Here is a 25930-nt window from a genome sequence, read left to right on the forward strand (position 1 = left end):
GGAGCCCTCATCATCCTCCAGCTCGCCCTACCCCGTGTCGGGGAACCCCTCTTCGGGGTCAAAATCTGTGTTGACCTCGTTGCAGGCAATTCCGGGTAACTCATCCTCCCGGTAGGGTGCTTCTTTAAGCGTTCGCGCACTCTTGAGAAAGACCTCAGTGGGCCATCAGAAACCTTCAAGGTGCCTCGCGTCTCGCTTAGGAGCCTTACATGGGCGAGATAGTCACCCCACTAGGCCCAGCCCCCGTCTCCAAATACTCCTGTGCCCTTGAAGACATGGGCCGACAACCTGTCAACTCTATCTTGCAGGGGGGCTAAAGCCTGCGCAAAGGGCTGAGGAAGCAGATTGTCCACCCCTGCAGGAAGGTGCTGAGGGGGGCTTTATCCTGTTCCAAGGACTGAGAGGGCACATAATCATGGTCCTTATGGGGCTGCATAATAGTGGAGGATGGAAGCGCTGAATATAGAAAATATACGCCTGTTAATACCAAGGGCAGCCCTCTCGCCGGTGCTCCTAAGTCAGGCTCTGCAGAGATAGCAACAAAAAACCAGGAAACACTACCCAGAACGTAAGAAGACTAACTTTCTGACAGAAAATGGTAGCGAAAACAATCGATAGGGGCTAAGCCCTTAAGTCTTACCGCAGCGCGGTGTCAGGCGAGGGTTGGGGGAGAAGGGGCACGAGCGATGAACGCTCTCTCTCCACAAGCGCACACGAATCACCGGAGCGCAAAGAGCAGCTTCAGTGACCGTAAGAGTGCACTAGAGGCGCGAAACAGCGCCACCTAGTGCATCTGCGCGGTAAAAGGAAATTGACGCACTCAAGCAAAAGCCTACAGTGCGAGTGAAACAGATCAAGCCTGAAAGAAAAGCAGTCACAACGCAAAGCCAACAAGCGCTCTAATCAAAACTTAGGCAACTCAAGTCAGAAAGCCCAAAGTCTAAACCCCTAAAGCGAGGAGAAGTCATGAAGCAACTTAACTGACGAGGCAGCAGTGAAGAAAGAGGAAGGACTACGCTGCTGATTAGAATATGTGGACTGTCGGAATGAAAAGGGGGGGCGGCCCCCCCGCACGCATGGCGGCGCGGCGACCGTCGCCCCCCCTTTCCCCCAGTGTTGTCTCTCGGCGGTGGGAGCGGGCCCTGGGGGGCGCGACCCACCGCCGATTGGCCGGCGGCCTCCCTGACCCGGATACAAGGTAGAAGGTCCGGGTCAGGGGGGGCGGGCTACAGGAGGGGCGGGCCGGGGGGGGGCGTGCCCCCCCGCCTGGCCCCTCGGGAATAAAGAGGTGGGGAGCGCCCAGGAGCCCCCTTGTCCCTGGACGCTCCCTCACTGAACGGTGTGCCCCGCGCTCGGGGCTTCTTTGTTTTTTAACTGTCTGCTTTCTTTTGCAGGTTTCGCTTTTGGACCGCGTCGTGAGTGGGGAGCGGTGCAGAGCGTTGGGTCGGTGTTCCTTGGACCAGCCGCGTCGCCATTACTGCAGCGGGGAGTGAGGTCTCGGGAGAGCGTGGTGCGGCCGCTTGAGGCTCAGGTATCGAGCGTGGTGCGGCCGCTTGAGGCTCAGGTGCGGGCGGTGGAGGACTGGGGTAGGGCTCGGTAGAGCGGGATTTGTTGCTTGTGACCGGGGAACAGCCAGGCGTCCACAGCAGTAGAGTGTGAGGCGTCCACAGCTCGCGCGCAGCTCGGGCCACCTCTAATCCAACCCCGGGGATCATTTAAACACATTGGGGGCCTGGCAAAGTAGCGCGCACTCGAGCGAACGGCTAATAAGGCCGGTGTGGGGCAATTTGGAAATAAAACGAGAGCGGAGGCTACTCGAGCACGTGTAATCGAGTGAAGAGAAGCAGGGTCGACCAGGGCAGCACCTGGATGGGAGACTGCTGGTGAATTTATGTAATTGTTTTCACTACTGCATAGCATAGTGAATTTATGTAATTGTTGTCACTACTGCATAGCATTTTACTGAGGTAATTGGTGGTGCATGAACTGTATAAAAACAAAGTGGCATGTCTTAAAGTATTTTTCACTACTGTATGGTATTAACTACTAAGAGAATTGTTGTGCAAGTATACAAACGAGGTGGCTTTTCTTTACGTGTTTTTCACTACTGTGTGGTATTAATTATTAAGCGACTTGTTGTTCAAATAGTGGCACAAAAGCGCACAATACAGGGGAATAAGTGCAAGTCTTTGCTCAGAAGTGTACCGGCCCTTTGTGTCATTCTCAAGGGCGCTGATATAAGGTGTTTTCTAGTGCCGCACAGCAACTGTGTGGTTAACAGAGAGGGTTCAACCGTCCCCCTGTATTGAAGTTGGGTTTCCTAAAAACGTGCTCCTGCTTTATTACACGGTATTAATACTTGTTTTCAATTCCAGGCAACCTTAACTACATTATTGCCACATTTCACTCGCAGACAGGGCACGCAACGTGGTGAGGGCTGTGACCGCAGATCATCATCGCCGGCGAGGATACAGGAGGGGTCGGTAAGAGGGGTACGGGGGGCTGGCATTCATCGCTCCTGGTGGCCGCCGGGTGGGTCTACATTAGGTTTACTCACCCCTTACATAAGCGGACAAGCCGCTAGTGTTGCGGTCGCCACTGCATGGTGCTGAAAGCCCCCTGGTGACCCTCCATCAGAAAGGTACACAAGGTCGGCCTGTCGTGATATTAGGAGAGTAGGCAGCTGTTTGTGGGTGTTTTTATCATGCCAGGTCCGCGGGGTGGTAAAGGTGGGTCCAGCATGGAGGCCATGATGAGGGCCATGATGCGTGAGATGGGTGAAATTAAACAGCAGCTAGGGAAGGTAAATGAGCTGGAAGCACGTTTTAATGCAAGGCATGATGATGCCCCTGGCCCATCGGGTAGGCCTGTCCGCCAGAGGGTGGCACCATTGCCAAGGGGGGAATTTGTTACCCCACCCAGGAAGTCTAAGTCCAAGAGACCCAGGTATGCTGCACCCGCCCCAGGGCCAGTAGAGCCGGTACCTGCCGTACCGCCGGCGGTCGTCCCACCCCCGCATATACCTATGCCTACACCCCATGCCCCCGTGGTGCCGGTGCCGGTGGGTCAACCAGTAGACGCAGCGTCTGCTCCCCCACCGGTGCCCACAATCCCGGGTACAGGCGTGCCACACCCGGCACCCGCCCTGCCTGCTGCACCGGTACCACTGGGCATAACCCCAGTGGTGCCTGTTGTCCCGGGTGGGAATTTAGATTCAATGCCCCCTGAATTGTTGTCCCAGATAACGGCCTTGATGCCATGGCTCCAAAAAGGGGGAGCTTTCCCAAATTCTGCTGATCATGCAGCAGAGGCGGCGAGGTTTGTAGAAAAAATCAAATCGGCAGCGGTCGCCGACAGTGTTGCATTGCCAGTTTCTTCTTCCCTTGCAGGTCCAAGTCTTCCCCAGCTGGACGGAGCTAATGGGCAGCCGGCCCCGGTGCCCGTACTTGGTAAGGAAGTGGCATTGCCGCTCTTGGGGGACGGTGTTCTGCCTTCCAGGAGTGAGAATTTGGCTCAGCATGTGTCGTTAGCTGTGAAGGAGATGGTTTGGGCAGACAAATATGTTTATATTTATTCTTTGTTGTTAGATAATAGGGAAATGGAGCATGCGAAAACACTGAAAGAGTGGATGCTCCCAAGCGAATGGAGGGTGCAGTGTGCTAGATTTAGGGTTGAGGAAACTCTGATCAACTGGATGAAGGCTTGGGCTGTATTCACTGCTATTAAAGCTGAGCGACCCCCAGATTTACAGGCACCATTGGCATGCTACTCGAGCAGGATTGTGGGGTGGAGTGAACAGTATTCTGGGGAGGAATGGAAAGGGTACGATGTCAATTTTAGGAAAGCATTGGAATTTAATAGAACATTGGCATGGGACACGGTGGACTCCATGTCTTGGCATAAACAGTTCGCGGATAATGCAACCCCCCCTCAGTTCTCCGGTTCAGTCAAGGTGTTCTCTGCTAGACCTCAACAGCCCTTTCGGCCCCCCCAAACGAGTGAGGTGCCTGGGAAGTTTAGGGCCAGTGGGCCAGACAAAAAAGGGGTGTGCTGGGATTTTAATAGGCGCACCTGCACAAGGGCCGCGTGTAAGTTTAGACATGCATGTTCCTCCTGTGGTCACCCATCTCATCCAGAAACTGCCTGTAGGTCCAAGCAGGGAAACACGGGACAGAGGGGTAGGGGAAAGCCACTGTAAGACAAACAGGTTAGGCCCCCCCACTCCAGTGGATGTGGTGGCAATGATTCCATGGTTGAACAGATACCCGGACCACACATCGGCCACCCTACTCCAAGAAGGTTTTTCTAAAGGCTTTAGGATCCCGGCAGCGGGATACACAGGCAGCGCGCACTGTAGAAACCAATTGTCAGTAAAGCACAATCCGGCTGTGGTGGCCGCCAAAATTGACAAGGAGCTATCTTTAGGCAGGATAGCTGGCCCTTTTACTGAAGTGCCGGTACCCAATTTTGTGTGTTCCCCATTAGGAGTTGTCCCCAAAAAAGAGAAAGGGCAATTCAGATTGATCCACAACCTGTCAGCACCTAGGGGGACGTCACTGAATGATGCCATTGACGAGGGTATCTGTAGTGTTAAATACGCCTCTTTTGATCAGGCTGTTACCTTATTACAGGCCACGGGACCCGGGGCGCTGATGGCAAAATCAGACATAGAATCAGCCTTTCGCCTACTCCCGGTACACCCAGCGGATCAGCATCTCTTAGGCTTCACCTTTGGGGATAAGTTCTACATGGATAAATGCATGCCCATGGGTTGTTCTATATCTTGCGCTTACTTTGAGATGTTTAGCTCTTTTCTTGAATGGGCCATGAGACAGGTGACGGGCCATCAGCAGGTCATGCATTATTTGGATGATTTCCTCTTCCTGGGTACAGCGGGATCTCAGGAGTGTGCACTGGCATTGCAGGAATTTTGCGTGCTCATGCGGACTTTTGGTGTCCCGCTTGCGCCCGGGAAGACTGTTGGCCCGACTACCTGCTTAGAATTCCTCGGCATTGAGATTGATTCAGTGGAGGGATGTTGTAGATTGCCTAGGGACAAGGTGGACAAATTCAAAACAGCGCTACATTTATGCCTACGGAAAGATAAGGTCACCCTGCAGCAACTACAGGAGGTGGTAGGGCAATTGAATTTTGCACTGAGGGTCATCCCCATGGCTCGCCCTTTCTCTCGCTCCATTGCTCAAGCAATGAGGGGGCTGAGGGAGAAGCACCACCGCACTCGGCTATCGTCTGAAATTCGCCAGGATATGCTTATATGGATGGCATTCCTGGAGGATTTTAACGGCAGGGTGGTCTGGCCTGGCCCGCTCACAACATCAGCAGAGTTGGGCCTGTGGACTGATGCTGCCGGTAGTGTGGGCTTTGGCGCCATCCTAGGGAACAGGTGGGTCGCTCAACAGTGGCCGGAGGTATGGAGAACATGGGGTCTGACCACCAATATTGGCTTCCTGGAACTCCTCCCAATATGGGTGGCATTGATGGTCTGGCCCGAACACCTATGTAATCAATCAGTGGTGTTTTGGTCAGACAACATGACGGTTGTGGAATGTATCAACCAGCAGGGAGCACGGTGTCCTTTCATACTCCGTCTGATCAAAGAAATTGTTTTGCAGTGCCTTAAACTGAATGTCGTTTTTAAGGCCAAACATGTCCCTGGTGTTCTGAACAATGCAGCTGACTCCCTCTCTTGCTTCAAAATGCAGGTTTTCAGGGAGCATCTTCCTACAGCAGACCCCTCGCCAGCGCACTTCCCAGCAGTACTTTGGCAGATTGGTGCCCCAGATTACAGGACCTCGTGGTCGCTAGCCTAGCTCCCAGCACAAGGACGGCTTACGAAGGGGCGTTTTTGTCTTACTGTTCCTTTTTGGGCCAACAATGGGAGGTGCTATGGGCGCAGGAGGATGGCTTTGCGGCCTATCTAGAATGGATGCATAAGGAGGGGCGCTCGGTGGCAGCGGCAAATAGACATAGGGCAGCAGTGTCATTCTACGCTCAAGCGAGGGGCTTGCGTGATCCCACTAATACCTTTATGGTGCGTAAGGCTTTGAGGGGTTGGCGCCGTATTCAGGGCCACCATAAAGATAAGAGGAAGCCCATAGGATTAGCGCGGCTGACAGCGTTACTGGGCGCGCTGGACACTGTTTGTAGCTCGGAGTGGGAGGTACTTCTTTTTAAGGCAGCATTCTCCTTGGCATTCTATGGGGCGCTGAGAATTAGCGAACTTGTGGCAGGTTCCAAGTCAGACCTACTGGGCGGCTTACAAAGGGCTAGTGTGACGATAAGGGAGGACACCATGTGGGTGATGATTCAGAAGTCAAAGACCGACCAGGAGTCTAGGGGCCACACCATAGTCCTCCAACGGGCCCCCGCCAACCCTTGCTGCCCAGTGAGGCACGTGGAATTATTGCACGGGCAGCTGGTGGGCACAGCGGGCAGGGCACTGCTCTGTCATTCAGACGGTAACCCCTTGACCAGGTACCAATTCAGGAGGGTATTGGAGATGGTGGTCAGGAAAGCAGGTCTTGACCCTAAAGAGTTTGGCTCTCATTCCTTTTGGATTGGGGCGGCAACTGAGGCGGTGGCGGGGGGCCTCCCAGTGGAGAGAGTGAAGACAATTGGGAGATGGTCTTCAGAATGTTACAAACGTTATGTACGAATTGACATGCTGTGATTACAGGGCACTCACGCTTGGTTTGTTTCCGCTCTCTCTTACAGTTTCTCAGACCTGTTACGCAGGGGAGGAATTTGTCGTCGGGCACCAACAACATACATCAGCACGGAGCTGCAGCCAGGAAACGATGAAGAAAAGTGTTTGGATTGTGGGTCACTCTTATGTAAGACGAGCAGAATGCATATTTATGTCAGGTGACAGGGGGAAAAGGGCGGCGCAACTGGGGTTGGACATCACGTTCTTCGGAGAGGGGGGCTGTGTCTCAACCAGTTTAGGGGCTTCTTCCAGGGGCTTTTAGCGCGCCGGCAAGCTCCCCCGTCAGTGGTGATACTTCACCTTGGGGAGAATGATTTGGCCACACTGGGAAGGCGCATTCTGATCGAGGAGATTATCTCAACGGCGGGGTGGATGGCCAGGACCTGCCCGGGTTGCACACTAGTATGGTCGCAACTCATACCCCGATTACAGTGGCGGGGGGGGGGACTCGGTCAGGGCGTTGAATCACTCGGTAAAGAGGATCAACACACGGTTGGATAGGTTGTTTCGAGCCCCCCTGTTACAGTCAATACCTCATGGGTGTATTTGGGGCGACAGGTATTACTTGAGGGACGGAGTTCACTTAAATGAGGAAGGGAATGTCCTGTGGTCTGACAATATCTGGGCCTGGCTAGAGGGATTTGAGAGTAGGAGGGTTTCTTAGGCAGGGGGTAGAGGGGGGAGGCCAGATCGTCGGTTAACAATGCTGGCCTGTGGCGGTAAGGTCATTATCGGTGAGCACATATTTGAGGTCTGAGGGGGCGGGCATCATCCTATGGAGGTTCCCGCCCAGGGGGAGGGGCCTGCGGGCCACTCCTAGAACTCCAGGGGCAAGGTAATTCATGCTGCAAAGGAGCGCGGGTAGGAGTAGTTCACGCTTTCCTTAGGCTGGTAGCCACCCCGCGCGCGTATACTCATGACGTCACCGGCTGGCGCAGAGTAAGGGCCCTCCTTCAGTGGGTAAATGGAGTTCAGGGCGTAGACCGGGCAATTCCCGGGGTAACACTGCGCATGCGCACGTCTCACGGGGAGGCGCAGCTTGTAGGACCTGACACCGGTAGTGACCCTGCCATATGGCCAGAAATGTACAAAAATCAAGATGAGGATGTTTAGACTCGGTTAGGAAACAACATGTATTAGAGTTTTTTTAAGGTCAGGCTCTCAAACTTGTTGATAATAATTGTGTATCTAATGTCCTGCTGATTTTTGTATAAATTGTTGATCATGCAATTAAAAACCTTTTTTAATTTCATACTTTAATAAATACGGCCGGGCGACTAGCGCCCGCCTTCCAAAAAGTAAAGACGTCTCGTGTCCACGTTCCTGGGTGTTGGGTGCCGGTTTGGGGGGGAGGCGGCAGCTAGTCGCTGACCATGTGAAAAGGGGGGGCCCTCGGCCCCCCCGCACGCATGGCGGCGCGGCGACCGTCGCCCCCCCCTTTCCCCCAGTGTTGTCTCTCGGCGGTGGGGGCGGGCCCTGGGGGGCGCGACCCACCGCCGATTGGCCGGCGGCCTCCCTGACCCGGATACAAGGTAGAAGGTCAGGGGGGGCGGGCTACAGGAGGGGCGGGCCGGGGGGGGTGTGCCCCCCCCCGCCTGGCCCCTCGGGAATAAAGAGGTGGGGAGCGCCCAGGAGACCCCCTTGTCCCTGGACGCTCCCTCACTGAACGGTGTGCCCCGCGCTCGGGGCTTCTTTGTTTCCCCACCCACCATCCCTTGGAACAAAAGTCTTGTGGCATTCATTATGTCTGGTTTAATGGTAAGTTTTGAAGGTACTGTCCACATGTCTCACATGGTAGTAGAAATGGAACTGTTGGTATATTTTGTTGATGCTTTTGTTTAGGAATTTTTTCCCCTTTTTTAGCAAATTATGTGTGAAGTGAATTTTCTTTGATGCCAAGTGTCTTTAGGCCTTTTTTCCCTTTGTAGCTGTACGTTGATACTGTTATTTATTAGCCAGTGTAGCTGTCCTTTAGAGTTTTTTCCCATAGGTCGTCGTATTTATTAGGTATGGGGCATGCGGTAAGGTCATTATCGGTGAGCACATATTTGAGGTCTGAGGGTGCGGGCATCATCCTATGGAGGTTCCCGCCCAGGGGGAGGGGCCTGCGGGCCACTCCTAGAACTCCAGGGGCAAGGTAATTCATGCTGCAAAGGAGCGCGGGTAGGAGTAGTTCACGCTTTCCTTAGGCTGGTAGCCACCCCGCGCGCGTATACTCATGACGTCACCGGCTGGCGCAGAGTAAGGGCCCTCCTTCAGTGGGTAAATGGAGTTCAGGGCGTAGACCGGGCAATTCCCGGGGTAACACTGCGCATGCGCACGTCTCACGGGGAGGCGCAGCTTGTAGGACCTGACACCGGTAGTGACCCTGCCATATGGCCAGAAATGTACAAAAATCAAGATGAGGATGTTTAGACTCGGTTAGGAAACAACATGTATTAGAGTTTTGTTAAGGTCAGGCTCTCAAACTTGTTGATAATAATTGTGTATCTAATGTCCTGCTGATTTTTGTATAAATTGTTGATCATGCAATTAAAAACCTTTTTTAATTTCATACTTTAATAAATACGGCCGGGCGACTAGCGCCCGCCTTCCAAAAAGTAAAGACGTCTCGTGTCCACGTTCCTGGGTGTTGGGTGCCGGTTTGGGGGGGAGGCGGCAGCTAGTCGCTGACCATGTGTACCCTGATTGGACTGTTGGTGGCCATGGTTATTCCCGGTGTTCATGGGAGTTGTAGTATTGATGTGTTTTTTCTACCTTTCTTTAAAAGTGCTGTTAATAAAGAGTGAAGAAAGTAATGCATAATCCTCGCCTCCGGTCCTGACATTTGTTTTAATAAAAAATACCCCCTTTGTTATTTTACGTTGTCCAGTGAAGCTGATGTGTACATTGTCACGTGACGTGACTGCAATGCTTGCTCCCCGAGTAGGCCCAAAGAAGCCTAAGTATTTTCCGGGCCGATAACCTCACAGCCCTGAAGGCTGTGATGTCATCAGCTCGGCAAAGACCTAGCTTCAAGGCCCAGTCTTCACCCCCTGATGGCGTGGAGGTAAGTTAGCCCTGGGTGTTTTAAATACAAGGCCAGTATGGCTAACCCTTCACGTCAATCAGAGAGTGGAGAGCTTGTCACCACACCCTTTCCCAACTCGTGGGTGAACCCCTCCCCCTCCCTGTGACGAGTTGGGGAAAAGGTGTGACAGGTGGGAAGCCAAGCAATCGAGTCTGCGCAGACTCGACATGAGACTGCTTCTCACGCGTGAGGCCTCTTCAGTCGGAGTGGAAGCCATTTTATCTGTACTGTCTGCGTCACTCGTGTCAGACTGCATGTTTTTTGGAGCCAAGGCAGGCTGACTCTGATTCATCACTGAAGTGCTGGCAGCAGCGAGCTAGTCCTGGTTGCATGCTGCTGCGCACAGCACTGCAGGTTGCTGTCCGTAGTACTAGGACTGGACAGTAGGACCTGTGAACTCGGGACTTCAGGAGTCGGGCTGTAGTTCAGCAGGTAAGGGCCAGACGGGCATTTTTTAAGTTATATAAGCCTGTTTAGTATTACGGCCTTGTCGCATGGATGGATGTCTTGTGGGGTTGGGGGGGAAGACACAGTGCATTGCGAAGGTTCCATTAACTAGATTAATTTGAGTTCGCTTGGAGCAAAATGTCAGCTATTCAGTCTCAGGTAATGCGTAATGAATAATTTCTTGCAAACCTCTGTTACCCTGCACATATTCAGAAAACCTCAGGGGTGAGGGGCAACAAGAACTGTAAACAGATACATGGTTACATTTAATTACATGTACAAATGTGCCATCAACCCTAATTTTTAATGTTTCAGCTATAATTTACTTGCGACTGTTCACCATATGAGAATTGGGCATCGGCCTGCAGGAACACTATTATGTTTGGCCAGTATGTCTAGCACACAAACTATTTCTTATTCAGTGTCCACCTCCTCCATTCTCTTTCTTGTAGCAAATCCATGCGACTTACGTGCGGATGCCATGCCTCAGCACCACACAATTGAGGATAAAAAGCAGGACGCAGACACGGGACAGAAATAAACATATTTCAGGGGAACACTGTACAGACAGTTAGTCAGTCTGTGTGCATTTTTGCATGCCTGCTTGCATATTTTAGCACTCGAAAGGCAGGCCTAAGCCAGGCTTGAGAGAACTGACAGTTTAGAATTATCATTTAGCATCGAGAAAACACTGCTCAGGCTGGTGTTGCAGTAGGTCTCTTATCGAAGAGTTACAGAACCCGAGAAGCGGGAAGAGTCCCGACTCCATGCTGGGGCAGAACATGAGCAGCTAACTTCCACTAAGGTATTAACAACATTTTTGATCGTTAGAAAAATGTGCTTGTGTCCAAATCATAGGTTCCTTTATGTGACGCTGTGGTTAAACCTTGAGCAGGTGTAAAATACATTTATTTGGTGAAGGAGGTATAATTATGTGTGAATCCTCCTTACAAGAAGGTATAAAACCATTAACACTAGATACTAACCGGTTGCACAAACGTTCTGTGTGCTCTTTTTCTCATTTTTATTACCAATGTATTACAAACCTCACAGCTACTGATGGGATAATTCCACCTCACAATGATGCCTGCCCCTTCCTTTGTGTTTGCAAAACTGTTGAGAAATGAGGCGGTGGCACAATTAGCTCTAACTAAGAGAACCAAGACTTCAATTCCCAAAATGCATTAAGGTTTAAGGAATCTCCATACAGGAAACATAGAGTACCTGAAACAAATTGAAATGTGTTCTCTCAAAACTGACTGCTGGTCGTCTGCATGCCTAGAAAGTCCTAGGTGCAGCACATGAGCCATAAAGACACATCAATTCCTTGAAAGGACCCTCACGCGATCACCTAGTCTAGGCTGTCCCTGCTGTGACCCCTGCTCCACCGCATATTTTACCTGCAGAACCTGGATGCAGTGCATATGTCGCTATCTCTTTAAAGATCGCTATCAGAAGTGTGTGCCCATTAAGGAAAAATGAATATGCCTCACCTGGGACAAATAGGAGTTCTGTGCAACTCGTGGAGATCAGATGGAACTGGTAATTCATTCAAAGAGGTGAATTTGTGCGTGTGAGTTTATTTGTTTGGCGAGTTCTTGTTTGGTGGTGCGAGAAATAGTTTTACTTATGTTTCTCAGTGTTGCGGGGACATGTGTGCGCTGTGCGTTCTATCTGCTTACTTCACTTTGTTGAGTTCTTTTTCCACTGCTTTTGTGTTTAATGTTTGCTTAACCCTGTTCTCTGTTTTATGGTACATTGTTTCTGATTGTAGTCTGCTCATACCTAGCTAAATTGTGTTTAAACTTCGAATGGCTGATAAAATCATGTTTACTGACGTGCCCCATCACTCTGTGGAACTGATCATCAACATTAAGGCCCTACCAGCCGCCACTGGGAGGGTCCAGGTAGTTGGACAGGTGACTGGACCCAGGGGAAACGTACTTGAAATCATATATGGGGCTGTTTGCTCCACCTGGACCGATGGAAACGGGACCGCCCATAGTGTGAATAAGGGACACTCCCTCTTCTCAAGGGGCCCAAGTTGAACACGTACTAAGGGCGAAACCCGGGAGACGTGAAGGCAAAAACCCCACAAAGCAGGCCAGCACTGGGATTGGCTGGCGCCGTTCAAAAGGCTCAATCACAAGAAGGGCCTTTTGCAGAAACCGGGAATTAGGGACGAGAGGCGGCACACAGTTCACTGTGTTCCACAACCCATCACAGCTCTGACTGTGTGAACCAACTTCACCTGAGACAAAATGTCACAGATCAAAAAGAAAACTAAAACTGCAACTACATTTGAATGTGGAGTAATGAGGCTACCACCTTGGGATCCAAAGCACACCACTGTTAACCAGAAAAGAAGACGTCTAGGTAGTTCACTGTACTGCGAACCCTCGCCAATTGGCCGCGAACATTGGCACCAACACCGGAGATGCTGTGTTAGGAGAGCAACTCTTCCCCCCCAAAGGACGCTAACTACCAGACAGAGGACTCCCGTACGGTCGACGAGCCGTGCACAGATGCTGGTCATGGGGAATCACCCTAGCGAAGATGTATGGATACAATGTAGCAGTGTCCTCTAGCTGCAGACAAAGAAGCTCGACAAATGAAGAATCGCAGTAGGAGCCCTGCTGTACCGCCACACTGGTACCTGCAGCCAGGACGGCGGTGTCCAGAAGCAGAGGCTCATCGAATGAAGAATCCCAGGAAGAGCACACTTGTCCCGACAGATTGGCGCCTGCTGGCAGGACACCGGTTCCAAGCAGCGGGCCTTTGGATTACAACATGGCCAGGAGATTAGGCGTCCCAGAAGCACCTCGAGCCAGCCCAGTGGAGTTCATGGGGAGCAGCCCACCCCCAATGGCAGGATACGTTGCTCTTGGGCGGCAGGCGATAGGGAGGCTTGCTTGTTTTTTTCTGGTCTATCAGCACACAGAGCCATGCCAGGCTGTGGTATTATTTAAAAGGGACAAGGGCACCCAAGGCGCAATAAGCTAAGGACCATGGGTAGGTACTGTATTATAAAGAACAAGGGTCCTTAGAGCAAAAAACAATGAAGAAAAGAAATAAATATAGACCAAATGGAAATATATTGTTAGGGGAGTGTCCAGCCGGACAATTTATTTCCCTGATGCAAAGGTAATTCTAAAACAATAGAACACAGAGTGAGATAGAAGCGGGACACCGGCCGGTGTCCGACTAACACACTGAGAAGACATACAACATACAAAATAGCAGGCAATAGCAGGACATCTGATTAGGATAAAACATAAACCAGACAATCTAAAGTATACACATATGCAAGAAAAAAGTATAAAACAATTTATGCATTTAGTGTAGTGTGTCGACGACGTTTCGAATCATACTTAATAAAGGTTCATCCTCAGGACAGAGGGTAATTGCCTTGAAATTACACATTTGCAAATATCACAATTGTGTAGCACTCAATTAAGGAAGATTTCTTGTACTTGTTATTTTAATTTGCTTAAGAGCAAAGAAGCATAATAGATCTTTGAGAGTGCCCTCGGTAATGGGGTCCGAAATGCGATGGTCTCGGTATCCGGGTCTGGTAATACAGCTTGCAAGGCCTCAATGGGGATTCTTGCTGGCACCGGGAATCTGCCTGTAAAATAACAAGTACAAGAAATCTTCCTTAATTGAGTGCTACACAATTGTGATATTTGCAAATGTGTAATTTCAAGGCAATTACCCTCTGTCCTGAGGATGAACCTTTATTAAGTATGGTTCGAAACGTCGTCGACACACTACACTAAATGCATAAATTGTTTTATACTTTTTTCTTGCATATGTGTATACTTTAGATTGTCTGGTTTGTTTTATCCTAATCAGATCTCCTGCTATTGCCTGCTATTTTGTATGTTGTATGTCTTCTCAGTGTGTTAGTCGGACACCGGCCGGTGTCCCGCTTCTATCACACTCTGTGTTCTATTGTTTTAGAATTACCTTTGCATCAGGGAAATAAATTGTCCGGCTGGACATTCCCCTAACAATATATTTCCATTTGGTCTATATTTATTTCTTTTCTTCATTGTTTTTTGCTCTAAGGACCCTTGTTCTTTATAATACAATGCCAGGCTGTGGTGTCATCTCAAGTTTGCGTTATATAAAAGCAGAAGCAGCAAAATGGTGCCATGGACATAACAGCATGTGGTAGCAGAAGCGTCGTGCACTAGCGGCAGGAGGCGTGAGGTAAGCGTGGGTCTGCACAGTCGGGCTCCAGTTACCACTCCATCAGCTGTTTTCCCAACACAAGGCAGTGGCATTTTCTTTTCCCAATTTCTCAGTGATCACAGACATCCACTTAGAAGGAAAATATCGGGCTTATAAATTAAAGGGTGTCATAATCTTCCTCTAAGAAACAAAAATAGGTCTAAAAGAAGCCATATGAATGTGAGGTGTCTAGAAAGATAAAGTGAACTGTTCTTCAATAAAATCAAAATAACTACCCCAATTGCTAAAAAGTCCAATGAATCCGTGATCACCATAGTTGGATGAGGAAGCCAGGTGGGTCATCTAGAAATTATCCAAAGATGACAAGAATTATATGTTAATATTTATGCACTTAATGTCTATGACCCTCCATTTTGGTAAAATCGGAACAAAAATGCTGTTTACTAAAAGACCCAAAAAAACCTACTCGCCAGTAGTGCTAGCCCGTCATTATGGATGTTGGTGCTTCACCTCTCTGACTTATCTCAATCATAATGAGTGTCTGCCTGCTAAGCTAAGGTACGCCTGACAGATAAGTTCAGGCGCCAGGTGCTTTACATGAGCTAATGTGTAAGTGGCTGGCAGCCTGAGCCATGGTTTTCCGGGCTGAAGATCTCACAGCCCTGTGGACAGTGAACGCATGACAAGGGGGAGCCTTACTGACAGTCAGCTTAGGGGTCTTCAGGTTGAAGCCTTGAAATGCCCAGGACTGACTGTCCATTAATGAGGTCTTACACTACCCTTTCCCAATTTGTTAACATAGGGTGGAATCAGCAAGTTTAACTAAATCCACCTCATTCTGTGACGCATGGCAAGGTTAGCCAATGAGAGGAGGAGGCAGCATCTTCTGTTTTTCCCTTCCAGAAGCCTCTGTCAAGCTCCTTTGCTAACCTTCATGCGTGTCCCTTTCACCACCCACTAGAACTTCCATCGCTACCACTGACCAGTGCTTCATGAACTTTTGAGTGTGTGTATGTATGAATGTGTATTTGCCTGCTTGTGCTCCAAATGGGTGTGTGCATGTATGTTCTTCTGGTGGTAAGTGTGAGTATGTGTGCGCCCTTGTTAATCCATGGGTGTGAACGAGTGTGCTTGTGAACGGATGAGTGTATGTATGTGCTCTTGTGAGTGGATGGTGGAAGTGCCTGTTCTACTGCTTTTCCAAATTATGAGCTGCCACTCCTTGGCAGAGACTATCGATTCAGGTTTTAACAGACTATCAAACTGTAGGTACCGCCCAGCTAGAGCACACAACACACACTATGAAAAAACTACTATGTGAGAGATTTGATTTCAAAGGTGAGTGGAGGTTACCATACCCCAACACAAAGGATTATGCATTCTGTGTCTCCTTACACCAATGACACTCCTGAGTTGATTACATCGGATCTACAGCAACCACCTACACATCACAGCAGACTCACAGATTGAGACAAAACTAGCCTTTGACCACTTTGGCACTGACATGTTTTTTTAACTAAATCAGATTCCGAATGTTTGAGTATAAATTTGAAACCTACTGGACAATAACTACTATCATACAAGTAAATGCCGACTATTTCTCAGAAAATTCTAATTCTGACCTATTCCCCCCCTCCAAGTCATATGTGATGCATTTATAGCTGATATCAGTGGTGTTTTCAAGATCAAAAATGAACACAGAGGCAAACAATACATTTGAAGTTCTAGAAAAAAGATATATATAGATGGAAATTTGTCACAGACAGTTCAAAAGTAGTACCTTTTAGACTTACTAAATAAGAACAAACTATGAATACAATAAAAGTCTAGGCTGAGGGGCGGGACTTTGAATAGTCAAACAGCAACCTGTAACACTTTGCGTATCAGACAGATCTGGCAAAATGCTAGCCTCTTAATTACAATGTAAGTAGATTAAATTCAGAATCACCTGGGTTGGAGATAAATTGAACACAATTCACACTAAACCCCAATAAATAGCTGATCTTTTCAAAATGTTTTACAGTGAAGTAATTCCAAAAATGTTTATAATAAAAGCAGAGATGTGTGAAACAAATACATTGAAAATCTGTACTTTCCACGTACAGCAGAACTAGAATAAAATCATGTTTATAATCCAGTTAGTGACTATGAAATCCTGAAAGTCATCAAAAATTGTAAAAGTTGGAAAGTGCCTTGCAGAGAGGTCTATTGCCCAATTTTACAAAACCTTTTGCTGCTTCATCAGTGTCCTGCTGCTGGAACTTTACCAACACTTTGAGCCTACAGGTGTGATCAGGGGCTCAACAGCAGTTCCAAAGGAGGATAAGGATATACTGAAAACAACAGACACTTCTTCCTTATAAACCCAGACTGCAAAATGTATGCAAAAGTACTTTCAGACAGAATGGAAAATGTCTACACTAATCTCAAAGAACTGGCAAAGCTGGTTTCTTAATATTTTCAAGAAGCAACTCTAGATTACTGTTCCATAATAGAGAAAAAAACAGTTGCAAATGCTCTAGGTGTAGAAAAGACCTTCAGCAAAGTTACTAATCCAGTAGCCAGAGTTCATTTTAGTGGCATTACCTCTACTTTAATCTCTCTTCAGCAAGGTACTAGACAACGATGCCCCCTATCGCAGGCTTTCTTTTTATTAGTCATTGAACATCTACTTCTAACTATTAGGAAACCCTTCAGAAACTTCTGGCGTTCATTTTTGTAATATAACAATTAAAGCAGCTGTCTATGCTGATGACATTTTAGTGGTGACAGAGGAAGAGGACATTTTAGTTTCAAATCACATGTCAGACCACTAATTATTTTGTGTACATGTGATACCCTGGGCTTGACCAACCTGCCAAACTGGTTTTGTAAAATATTGATTGTAGAATTCAATGTCTTGTAGAACTAGTGAATCCTATTTAAGAAAAAACCTTTAAAATATCTGGTTTGTTTGAAAACTGGTCTTCCATGGAACTATCATGAAATGATGGTCTCTGCAATTGCCAACTACCTGATGAGCATGCCTGTAGTGTAGTTCCTATATTCCCAATAGGCTCTGCACATTGGAATAACATAAACGATAGTTTAGACGTAGGACTGAGGTCGACTAGGTCTCTATTGAATATGTTAGACTTAATTATGAATGCCAGCTAGCTCAGAGGTCACTAGAAACTTTCTCGAGTGAACAGGAAGGAGTTAACTTTCCTGAATAGACAAGAAGGCATTAGTTTCTGACAACCGCATAAACATGACAACTTTGCTCCCTCCAGAATAAGGAGTATATCTCCAGAGTCGCGGAAACAATAGACAGCTATTTCACTCAGTCAATCGTGCATGCTTAGTTTCACCAGGAGTGCAGAGAAATAGAGAGACGGGTGTTTTCAATAAAAGTTATTTATTGAACAGTCTTCTTTCTCATGCACGAGAAGTGAATTGCCACAATTGCAATACTTGTCATAAAGTAAAGTGCGTACAGTAAAAAGAGTATTATGAAATACTGTAAAAGCATTGATATGGTTTCTAAGCCATAAGATACTTAAAACTGATAAAATACATACAATGATAAAAGTTGACTAAACATACTCAACTGGTGTTTCTAAAATACGCCTACCCAGGTGTAACTAACCTAAGCCTAGTACGTGGGAAGGAGTAAGTGAGATATAGTTTTGAGTTAAGATAGTTTTGCCAAGAATCTGAATCAAGAATTTTCTAAGGGTCTAATCAGCTCCGTACCTTGGTTATAGAATGAAGGAGGTCTTGTATCTCTCTCTCAGGACTCGATCTCCCAGCAACCCGCAAGGGTGACTGGAAACACTGGAGCTGGATTTCTCGGCAGGAGAAAAGACAGAGTCTCTTTCAGTGCGTCAATGGGAGGGTCGGCTTCCTTCGGCACTTGTTTCAGCAGGGCGTCGGGTAAGTAGATAGCCGATCTGCTCCAAACCACTGTGTGTTTGCTAAGGCAGATGGTGGTATATTTATACCTGGAAGGTGCCGAGTTTGACGTAAGGTTGGACATAAGACGTCACTAAGAACTCGCAGTTCTTTCAGGACTCCAGGAGGTCTTGGACAAATCAGAACAGAAGCAGGGGGAATTCCCGGGCTGCTGGAGGCTTGGTTTGTTTTAAGAACGCGTTGTACTTTCTAGGAGTCTATGGGAGTAGCCTTGCCGTATTTGGGCTGCATTGGCTATGACTAAATATGGATATGATTCTTATGCCTTTATAAGGATATGATTTGTTATAACCACATAAGGGCATAAATTGGGAATATTTAAATAGGGTCCTAGATACGTTCACAACACCCACTCCACGTATAATGTCCATCATTACTAAATACTAAGCAATACTAAACATATAACGATGCATGTGTTTTCCAACCCACCCCAAAATACATAAGATGCATTTGAAATTGTATATACACTAAAAAATTAGTATTATAGTTTACGTTTTTGAAGCAGTGGTATCATTCAGATAATGCATTTATAGTACGTTGAAATATTGGCTGAATGAATTGTGAAAATTACATTTATGAAATGGCTCTTAATACAGAAGAGAAGGTCGAGACCATTTCATCACATATTTATACAAGACTGTGCATGTGTTAGAGGCTAAGTCAAAATATTGTCTCTAGAGTTTCTTAAAAATAGAAATTCTGTTCTCTAAGAATAGTTCTACTTCAAGCAGAGTATCATGTGACAAAAAGGTAAATATTTTGGGAACGGAAATTTTTTTTTCGCTTTCATGGAAGATAAAATAGTTCGAATGTTTTCAGAAGTGTTGTTTATCAAAAACTGAAGGCCGAATTCAGAGTTCAGGGAACGCTGTGTGCTCGTGTTTTGTTTTAAAAGTTATTCTCGTTGCTAGGGGAGAACATAAGTTCAGATAGGCTGGCAAAGAATTAGTCTACAACAGTAGGTGAAAGTTGGACCAAGTCCGAAAAAGTAGAAATAGTGCAAATGTGAGATTCATTGCCATCAACGATGTCTGGATCAGCAATCGTCACAGAAGGTTGTACCTGTGTGCCTCTTTCATCTCGTACCTCACCGCCACCTAATCGTAATGGTGAGGTCTCAACGAATGCCGTCATCAGAATAGGTAGCCGCTGGGGACAACACGTTGCATGAGCTGTTACCTTGCAACTTGCAGATCATACGTCTCTTTGGACGAGGTTAAAGGCACAGTTGTCTGTAAAAGAATATACTTCGTTCTGCTTAAAGTATCAATTCGAATAGAAGAGATATTCAGAGAAGGCCATATTGCTGCCTCCTTGTCTGGTTTGCTGTTTGGATACAATACTTGCATACAGCAAATGACCCTGGAAGTAACGCTCACGAGATAGGCTATTCCTGGCACCATGCCACAACAGCTGTGGTCACTTATTATAACGTAGCTGCCGTTGGAAAGCTGTCTGAAAAAAGGCTCTATCTGTGTTGCAGGGGTGCCGTGCAGGTGATATGAAAGGTTGTTTGATGAACCTTCGCATGCTCCATGCAAGTTAATACCCTGACACAGAAGTGTACCGCTTAGTGATTTTTTTACAGTTGTTACCACTAAGAAATACCTCTTTTTTTCCCTTCACTGTAACATCTATGTGTATAAGGTAAATTCCAGGTCGACTTGATGTATCCTTTACCCAACCTTTCAAACAGGCCTGCTGGTATATACTTTTGGCAATATTGAAACTGAAAAGTCGTTATCGGAATTGTAATTGTACCATGTATTCTCCATTCAATGACGGGTCGTTCTGACATTGTCAATGGTAATTTCTCTAGTTTTTCAATGCTCAGCACCGTATAGTCTGCTCCTTTTTGTGCCAAAGAGATTTGTTTATCTGTAAAGTTAAAGATAGAAAATAATGACATTGTGTTGATTAGACGCCATGGCACATAGCCTGAACGGAGATTTTGTAACTTCCAGCCTAACTGTACAATAGAACGTAGTTGGGACTGGCCATGTTGTAACATTAGCATATCCTGTACTATTATATCAATAGCAGATGATACAATGCTGTCCAGTGAATAAATTCTGGAGGACAGAGTCGTTAACCCATTGTCCACTACAGACTGTGATTTTTCCAAATGAATACGATCAATTTCTCGTATTTTTTCAGCAGTTTCAATTTGCGTTACTTTCCAAGCTTCATTGTAAGCAGCGTATATACCGGCGTATATGAAACGTTTTTGAAGCTGTTTGCGAGGTCCCAATATGAAATCTCGCAAGTCAGCACCTTCTTTAAGTGAAGTCAAGTGTTGCTTAATTTCAGGTAGTGTGGATTTCTGTAGCCATTCGAGGCATAGTTTTCCTACACTGTATGTTATTATCCCTGGATGTGTTCTCTGGGAATATCTTGGGCCTGGCCTATTCTGTTTGAACCCCTGTGTTTTGTTCAGGAATCTATCTTGACAGTTATTAGTGTCTGTGGGCCAGATCAACCATTTTTTCCAATCAGGATTTGTTCTGTTTTGGTGTAAAATATGGGATACGTCTATCTCCACATCTGTAGTGCTGTTACTATGAGGTATGGGCTTTGGAATAGACGGTTTGTTTAAGTCTTTTATCTTGGCTAGGCCAAGACAGGTTGTTTGTTGAATGGTGTCATTCAGGAATATTATTTGTTCTGCGATCATGCAGGCTCTGAATAATGATTCTAGACCTTGTACCTGCCAGTCCTTTGTACCCCAGATGGTTTTTGTCTCAATGTTGTTTTTCAAAATTAAAAACCAAATGTAGACATTTTTTCATAAAATGTTTCAGAATAAATCAATTTAGTATTTGTCAACATGTTTTTCATTCCTGTCTTATTTATAAGTTTAAAATAAAACGTTTCTGGATCTGAGTTATTAAACCCTGAGAAGTATGGGAATTTCTCATAAAATGTTTTCGAACTGCCTTTTGGCGGTGTTGGACAATGTTCCCATTGATTATAAGTAAAAACATTTCTAGGATTATCAGATTTATGCAAATAGTGATGCCCATAATGATTAAAGCAATACATTTCTTCATAATTTGATGAACCTTGTAAATAATCATGTTCTGTAAATTTTGCTGACATTTCTAAATCTGACATCATATTATTAATATTTTCAAAGTCCCAATCATCAGAGAAAGTACTAGGTGATACAAAGTCACTTAAAGAAACCTTGAACTGATTTGGATATTTCAAGAGTTCAACCGGGCCATAGATTTCGTAATCAGTTGTGTCCCATGCTACACCACCTGGCATAGGATTGGCTGTGATGTTCACTGATGACAGTTTTTTTTTTTCTCGATGTGAGACGATCTGTGTGGCTTTAGAACCAAGTTGATGTTCTGACTTGCTGTGTCCATTGTACTATATTTTCCATCAATAAATCTACCCAAACTTAAAACCAAAATGAGCCAGAGCAGGAGAAAAAGTACACCTAACACAATCCACAATTCAATCCATGGTGAATTCTGATATGTTTCTTTGAGTTGATGAAAGAGTTCAGTCATTTTTTCTTTGAAAGTTTTGTTTGCTGGCTGGTCCTCATGTTCACTTGGATCATCAGAAAAGTCATCGAAATTGATGGTAGCCAGATGCAGTTATGTCAATTGTTGGAATTGCTTCCGGATTTTCATTTATCTTTGGATATGTATGTTCAGAGGCTACATCATTGTAGACGGGTGTTTCTTGACGAACTGTTGCAATTTGGGTCTCAAGAGGCACAGGTTCCATTGCTTTGTTGCATAGTCCTTCTTTATTCACTGCAGGTTTATCAAATGTGATTAGTCTCTCAGTTTGAGCCTCTTGAATTGTAGCAAGGTTTGATTTTCTGCTACTTCTTGGGAGTCCACTGGGCCTACTACTTATTATTGGCCACATGATTGTGGTTTTACCAGGTCGATTGATAGAACTCTGTTCTTCTTTTTACCAGCAAGGTGCGGTAGTACTACTGATCTTGTTCCGCTGACAGCGAAGACAGGTATTGCTTTTCTGTAAGAAGGCCCAAATTCCTTCTTCACCACGATCTTTTCTCTGTCAAGATCCCCATTCTTTGGAATCCAGACAGGTCTTGCTGGGACAGGTGTTTTTTCTTCAGTGGCCGTTGGCTTTAGCTTTGTGTTACTTAGACTTCTTCTTGTTTCATTTAAGTCCTGTAAAACAGCCAAACTATCTTTGATATCAAAAGTTTTTTGTTTCACCACTGAAGTCTGACAATCGAGGTCATGAATTATCATTCTAGTACCAAACAAAAGTTCATACAGAGTGATATTTATTTATTTATTTATTTTGAGATTTATAGAGCGCCTGGTGACCCGAGGGCATCCCCGCGCTATAAGAATGCAAAATCCAGGACAGGCGGAAACTAGGAACTATTTGGGGAAGAGGAGGGTTTTGAGTTTTTTGCGGAAATGTGCGTGGCTAGGTTCCAGGCGCAGCTGGCGAGGAAGAGCGTTCCATTTAAAGGCAGCCTTGACCGAGAAGCGGCGGCCACCGGTACGCGACTTCTTGAATCTTGGGACTGTGGCCAGATGTTCGTTGTCCGAGCGAAGGTTTCTGTGGGCTTTATAAGGTGTAATCATATCTTTGAGGGCGGCAGGTCCAGCCCCATTGATGAGTTTGTGCGTGATGCACATGGCCTTAAACTCCACTCGCTGGCGGATCGGAAGCCAGTGCAGAGATTTAAGGGCCGGTGTGGTAGAGGCTCTGGGAGGAAGGTTGAAAATGAGTCTCGCCGCGGCGTTTTGTGCACACTGGAGTTTGGCCAGGGTGGTTTCAGGAGCGCCTAGATATGCGGCGTTGCCGTAGTCCAGACGTGCTAGTATGAGCCCTTGAACTAGAAGTTTCCTGGACAGGGGGGGCAGGAGGGGGAGGATCTTGCGAATTGAACGGAGAAGGCCAAAGCAGGTCCCCGCGGTCTTAACTGCCTGGGTCTTCAAGGAGAGGTCCTGCTCCAACCAGAAGCCCAGTGTTTTAATTTCTGTCTTAGGCGTAGGGATGTCACCGAGGGAATCCGGCCAGACTGACGAAGGGACGGAGGACCATTTGTTGCCCAGAAGCATAATTTCTGTTTTTGTCCCGTTCAGCTTCAGCGCGGATTCGCACATCCAGGTATGTATGTCTTGCAGGCAGTTAAGTAGGATTTCAGGGTTATTGTCCAGCTGGGAAAGAGAGACGACAAGTTGGGTGTCGTCGGCATAATTGACTATTTTTATCCCATAAGGGGTAACCACATCCTCTAACGGGGCCATGTAGACATTAAACAGGGTGGGACTAAGCGAAGACCCCTGGGGCACCCCAGATGTGAGCGGAAGGGGGTCTGAGCGGGAGTTGCCGTCCCACACCTGAAATGAGCGACCCGAGAGGAAGGATTTGATCCAAGCATGTGCGGTTCCCACAATTCCTACATTGGCCAGGCGATGGAGGAGGACACGGTGATCCACCGTGTCGAAAGCGGCACTGAGGTCCAGGAGGATCACTGCCACTGATCCTCCTGAATCCAGGATACACCTAGCCTCCTCGATGACGGAGAGGAGTGCGGTGTCTGTGCCGTGGCCCGGCCGGAATCCGGTTTGTGAGTGACGTAGAATTTTATTCGTCTCGAGGAATTGGGAGAGTTGCACGTTGACTAATTTCTCAGCCACCTTGCTGAAGCAGGGAAGGAGCGAAATGGGTCTATAGTTCGCCAAGTCGTCCGGGTTCAGGTTGGGCTTTTTCAGCAAGGCCTTGACAACTGCGCTCTTCCATGAGGAGGGCACTATGCCTTGGGCAAGAGATGTGTTAATAAGATCCCTAATGGTAGGTGAGGTACTGGGAGAAACGGTTTTTAAGAATCTGACGGGTGCAGGGTCCAGGGGGGATCCACTTCTCATTTTGGCTAGAGAATTTCTTGGCAGATTATTAAGACTATGTTGGACACTTATTAGATGTTTGACCCACCCGTCACCCGAACCTAATACCCTCGCTGTTATAGATTGCTTTATGTCAAGTTTTTTTCTCTCCACTACCGCATTTCCCTCGGGATGGAATGGACTAGAGTACCGCAATGCAATGCCCATGCTGGCCATGGCCTCCTTGTAAGCTCGAGAGCTAAACGCAGGACCCTGGTCAGAATGTAGCATGCCAATTGCGTATGTGCCGATAAAGACTCGCAAATCTTTTATAACAGTTCTGGCGTCAGCCGAGCGCTGGGGCCACATCCAAATGAATCTCGTGCAGGAATCCACTGCGACCATGATATATTTATGGTTGCCATCCCTTTGTAAGGGACCACAGTGGTCCAGGTAAACACATGCTAATGGTTTATCTGAGATTAGAAGGGGCGTCTGTGCTGGTCGTTTCACTGTTGATACTTTCATTCTTTGGCATATTTCACATTCTAGAACATAGTTTCTAGTCTGTTTTCTCATGCGTGGCCACCAATATCTCTTTTTTAATAATGATACTGTGGCGGGAATACCAGCATGTGCAGAAGCGAGTCCTTCATGTGCCGCTAAAGTTAGTTTTAACCTGTGTTCCATGTTTGGAATTGATCTATCCCCCACTCCAGGGATTACAGCAAAAGGAACATTATTCGCATCAGTTTTGTATGAGTACTTTACTGGAAAGCCTTTCGGGAGTGTCTTACCACTGTCTTTTACTGAAGCACTGACAGCTTGCATTATCTCGCTGTCTATTTTTTTTTTGACCGGGTAATGGCAGCTACGGAAGCCGTTTGCACAGCTGCCTTCGCGGCCTCATCAGCCAATGAATTCCCTGCAACGTGAACGCCATCACGTTGATGACTCAGTGTATGTATCACGTTAGTCTTTTGTAGTTCTTTTTGTAAAAGAACTACTTGTTCCCAAAGCATTTTATGCTTGATTGTGCCACTTTTTGCATCTTTGAAACCGTTTTGAACCCAGTTCTGCAAGTATTAATTGTAAGACTGAACGCAGTAATATGAATCGCACTCTATTAGAGTGGGGAATTCGCGATCGGTATTTTCAAGCGCCATCTTAAAAGCCTGTAGTTCAGCTCGCTGAGCTGTACAGTCTCTGAGTGATTGTGTTTTTGTGACCAGTGGTCTAAATTTTCCTTCGTGCCAACGACCTTTAACAATCGCGCACGCAGCACTATATGCTTGTTTACCCCCAACTGCGGGTTGTGCTGAACCGTCTGTATATATTATGCAGCCGTAATGTTCAAGAGGCAGTATTTCGGTCGGCAGAGGACATTCATATTCGTATTGGAGGAATTCTTGTGTTTTTAAGTTAGGATCAAATTCGTATACTACGTCTGATGCAGCAAGAGAATTAACCCATTGTATCCCTCTCGGATGTAAAGCTTTAGCATTGGGAATGCTTGCTCTTGTTACTGCTTCTAGGGCAGGTACCGGTGTAACGTTTATTATTCGTTTACCTTGTGCGAGGGCCCTTTCTTTTGCTACAGAAGTTTGAACTGCAGTCAGAATTTTTTCAGTAGAACTGAATTTCATTTCAGCTTGTGTGTACAAGTGTGATTTATAAGCTATTGGTACCGTTTCT

General features: G+C 46.8%; 1 protein-coding gene across 10 annotated transcripts in view; it reads left to right on the forward strand.

Annotated features, from left to right (window-relative positions):
* Window positions 1-25930, forward strand: part of LOC144754443 (F-box only protein 6-like) — a 189597-nt gene that overhangs the window by 25816 nt on the left and 137851 nt on the right. For 3 of the 10 annotated variants that reach the window (XM_078642224.1, XM_078642227.1, XM_078642221.1), the window contains exon 2: window positions 9928-10229. The exons of the other annotated variants lie outside the window; for them this stretch is intronic. The gene's annotated coding sequence lies outside the window, so the exon portion shown is untranslated. The remainder of the gene's footprint in view (window positions 1-9927; window positions 10230-25930) is intronic. 10 annotated transcript variants of the gene reach the window in all.

The sequence above is a fragment of the Lissotriton helveticus genome, chromosome 5_1 (genome assembly GCF_964261635.1).
Source record: "Lissotriton helveticus chromosome 5_1, aLisHel1.1, whole genome shotgun sequence".
Classification (NCBI taxonomy): domain Eukaryota; kingdom Metazoa; phylum Chordata; class Amphibia; order Caudata; family Salamandridae; genus Lissotriton; species Lissotriton helveticus.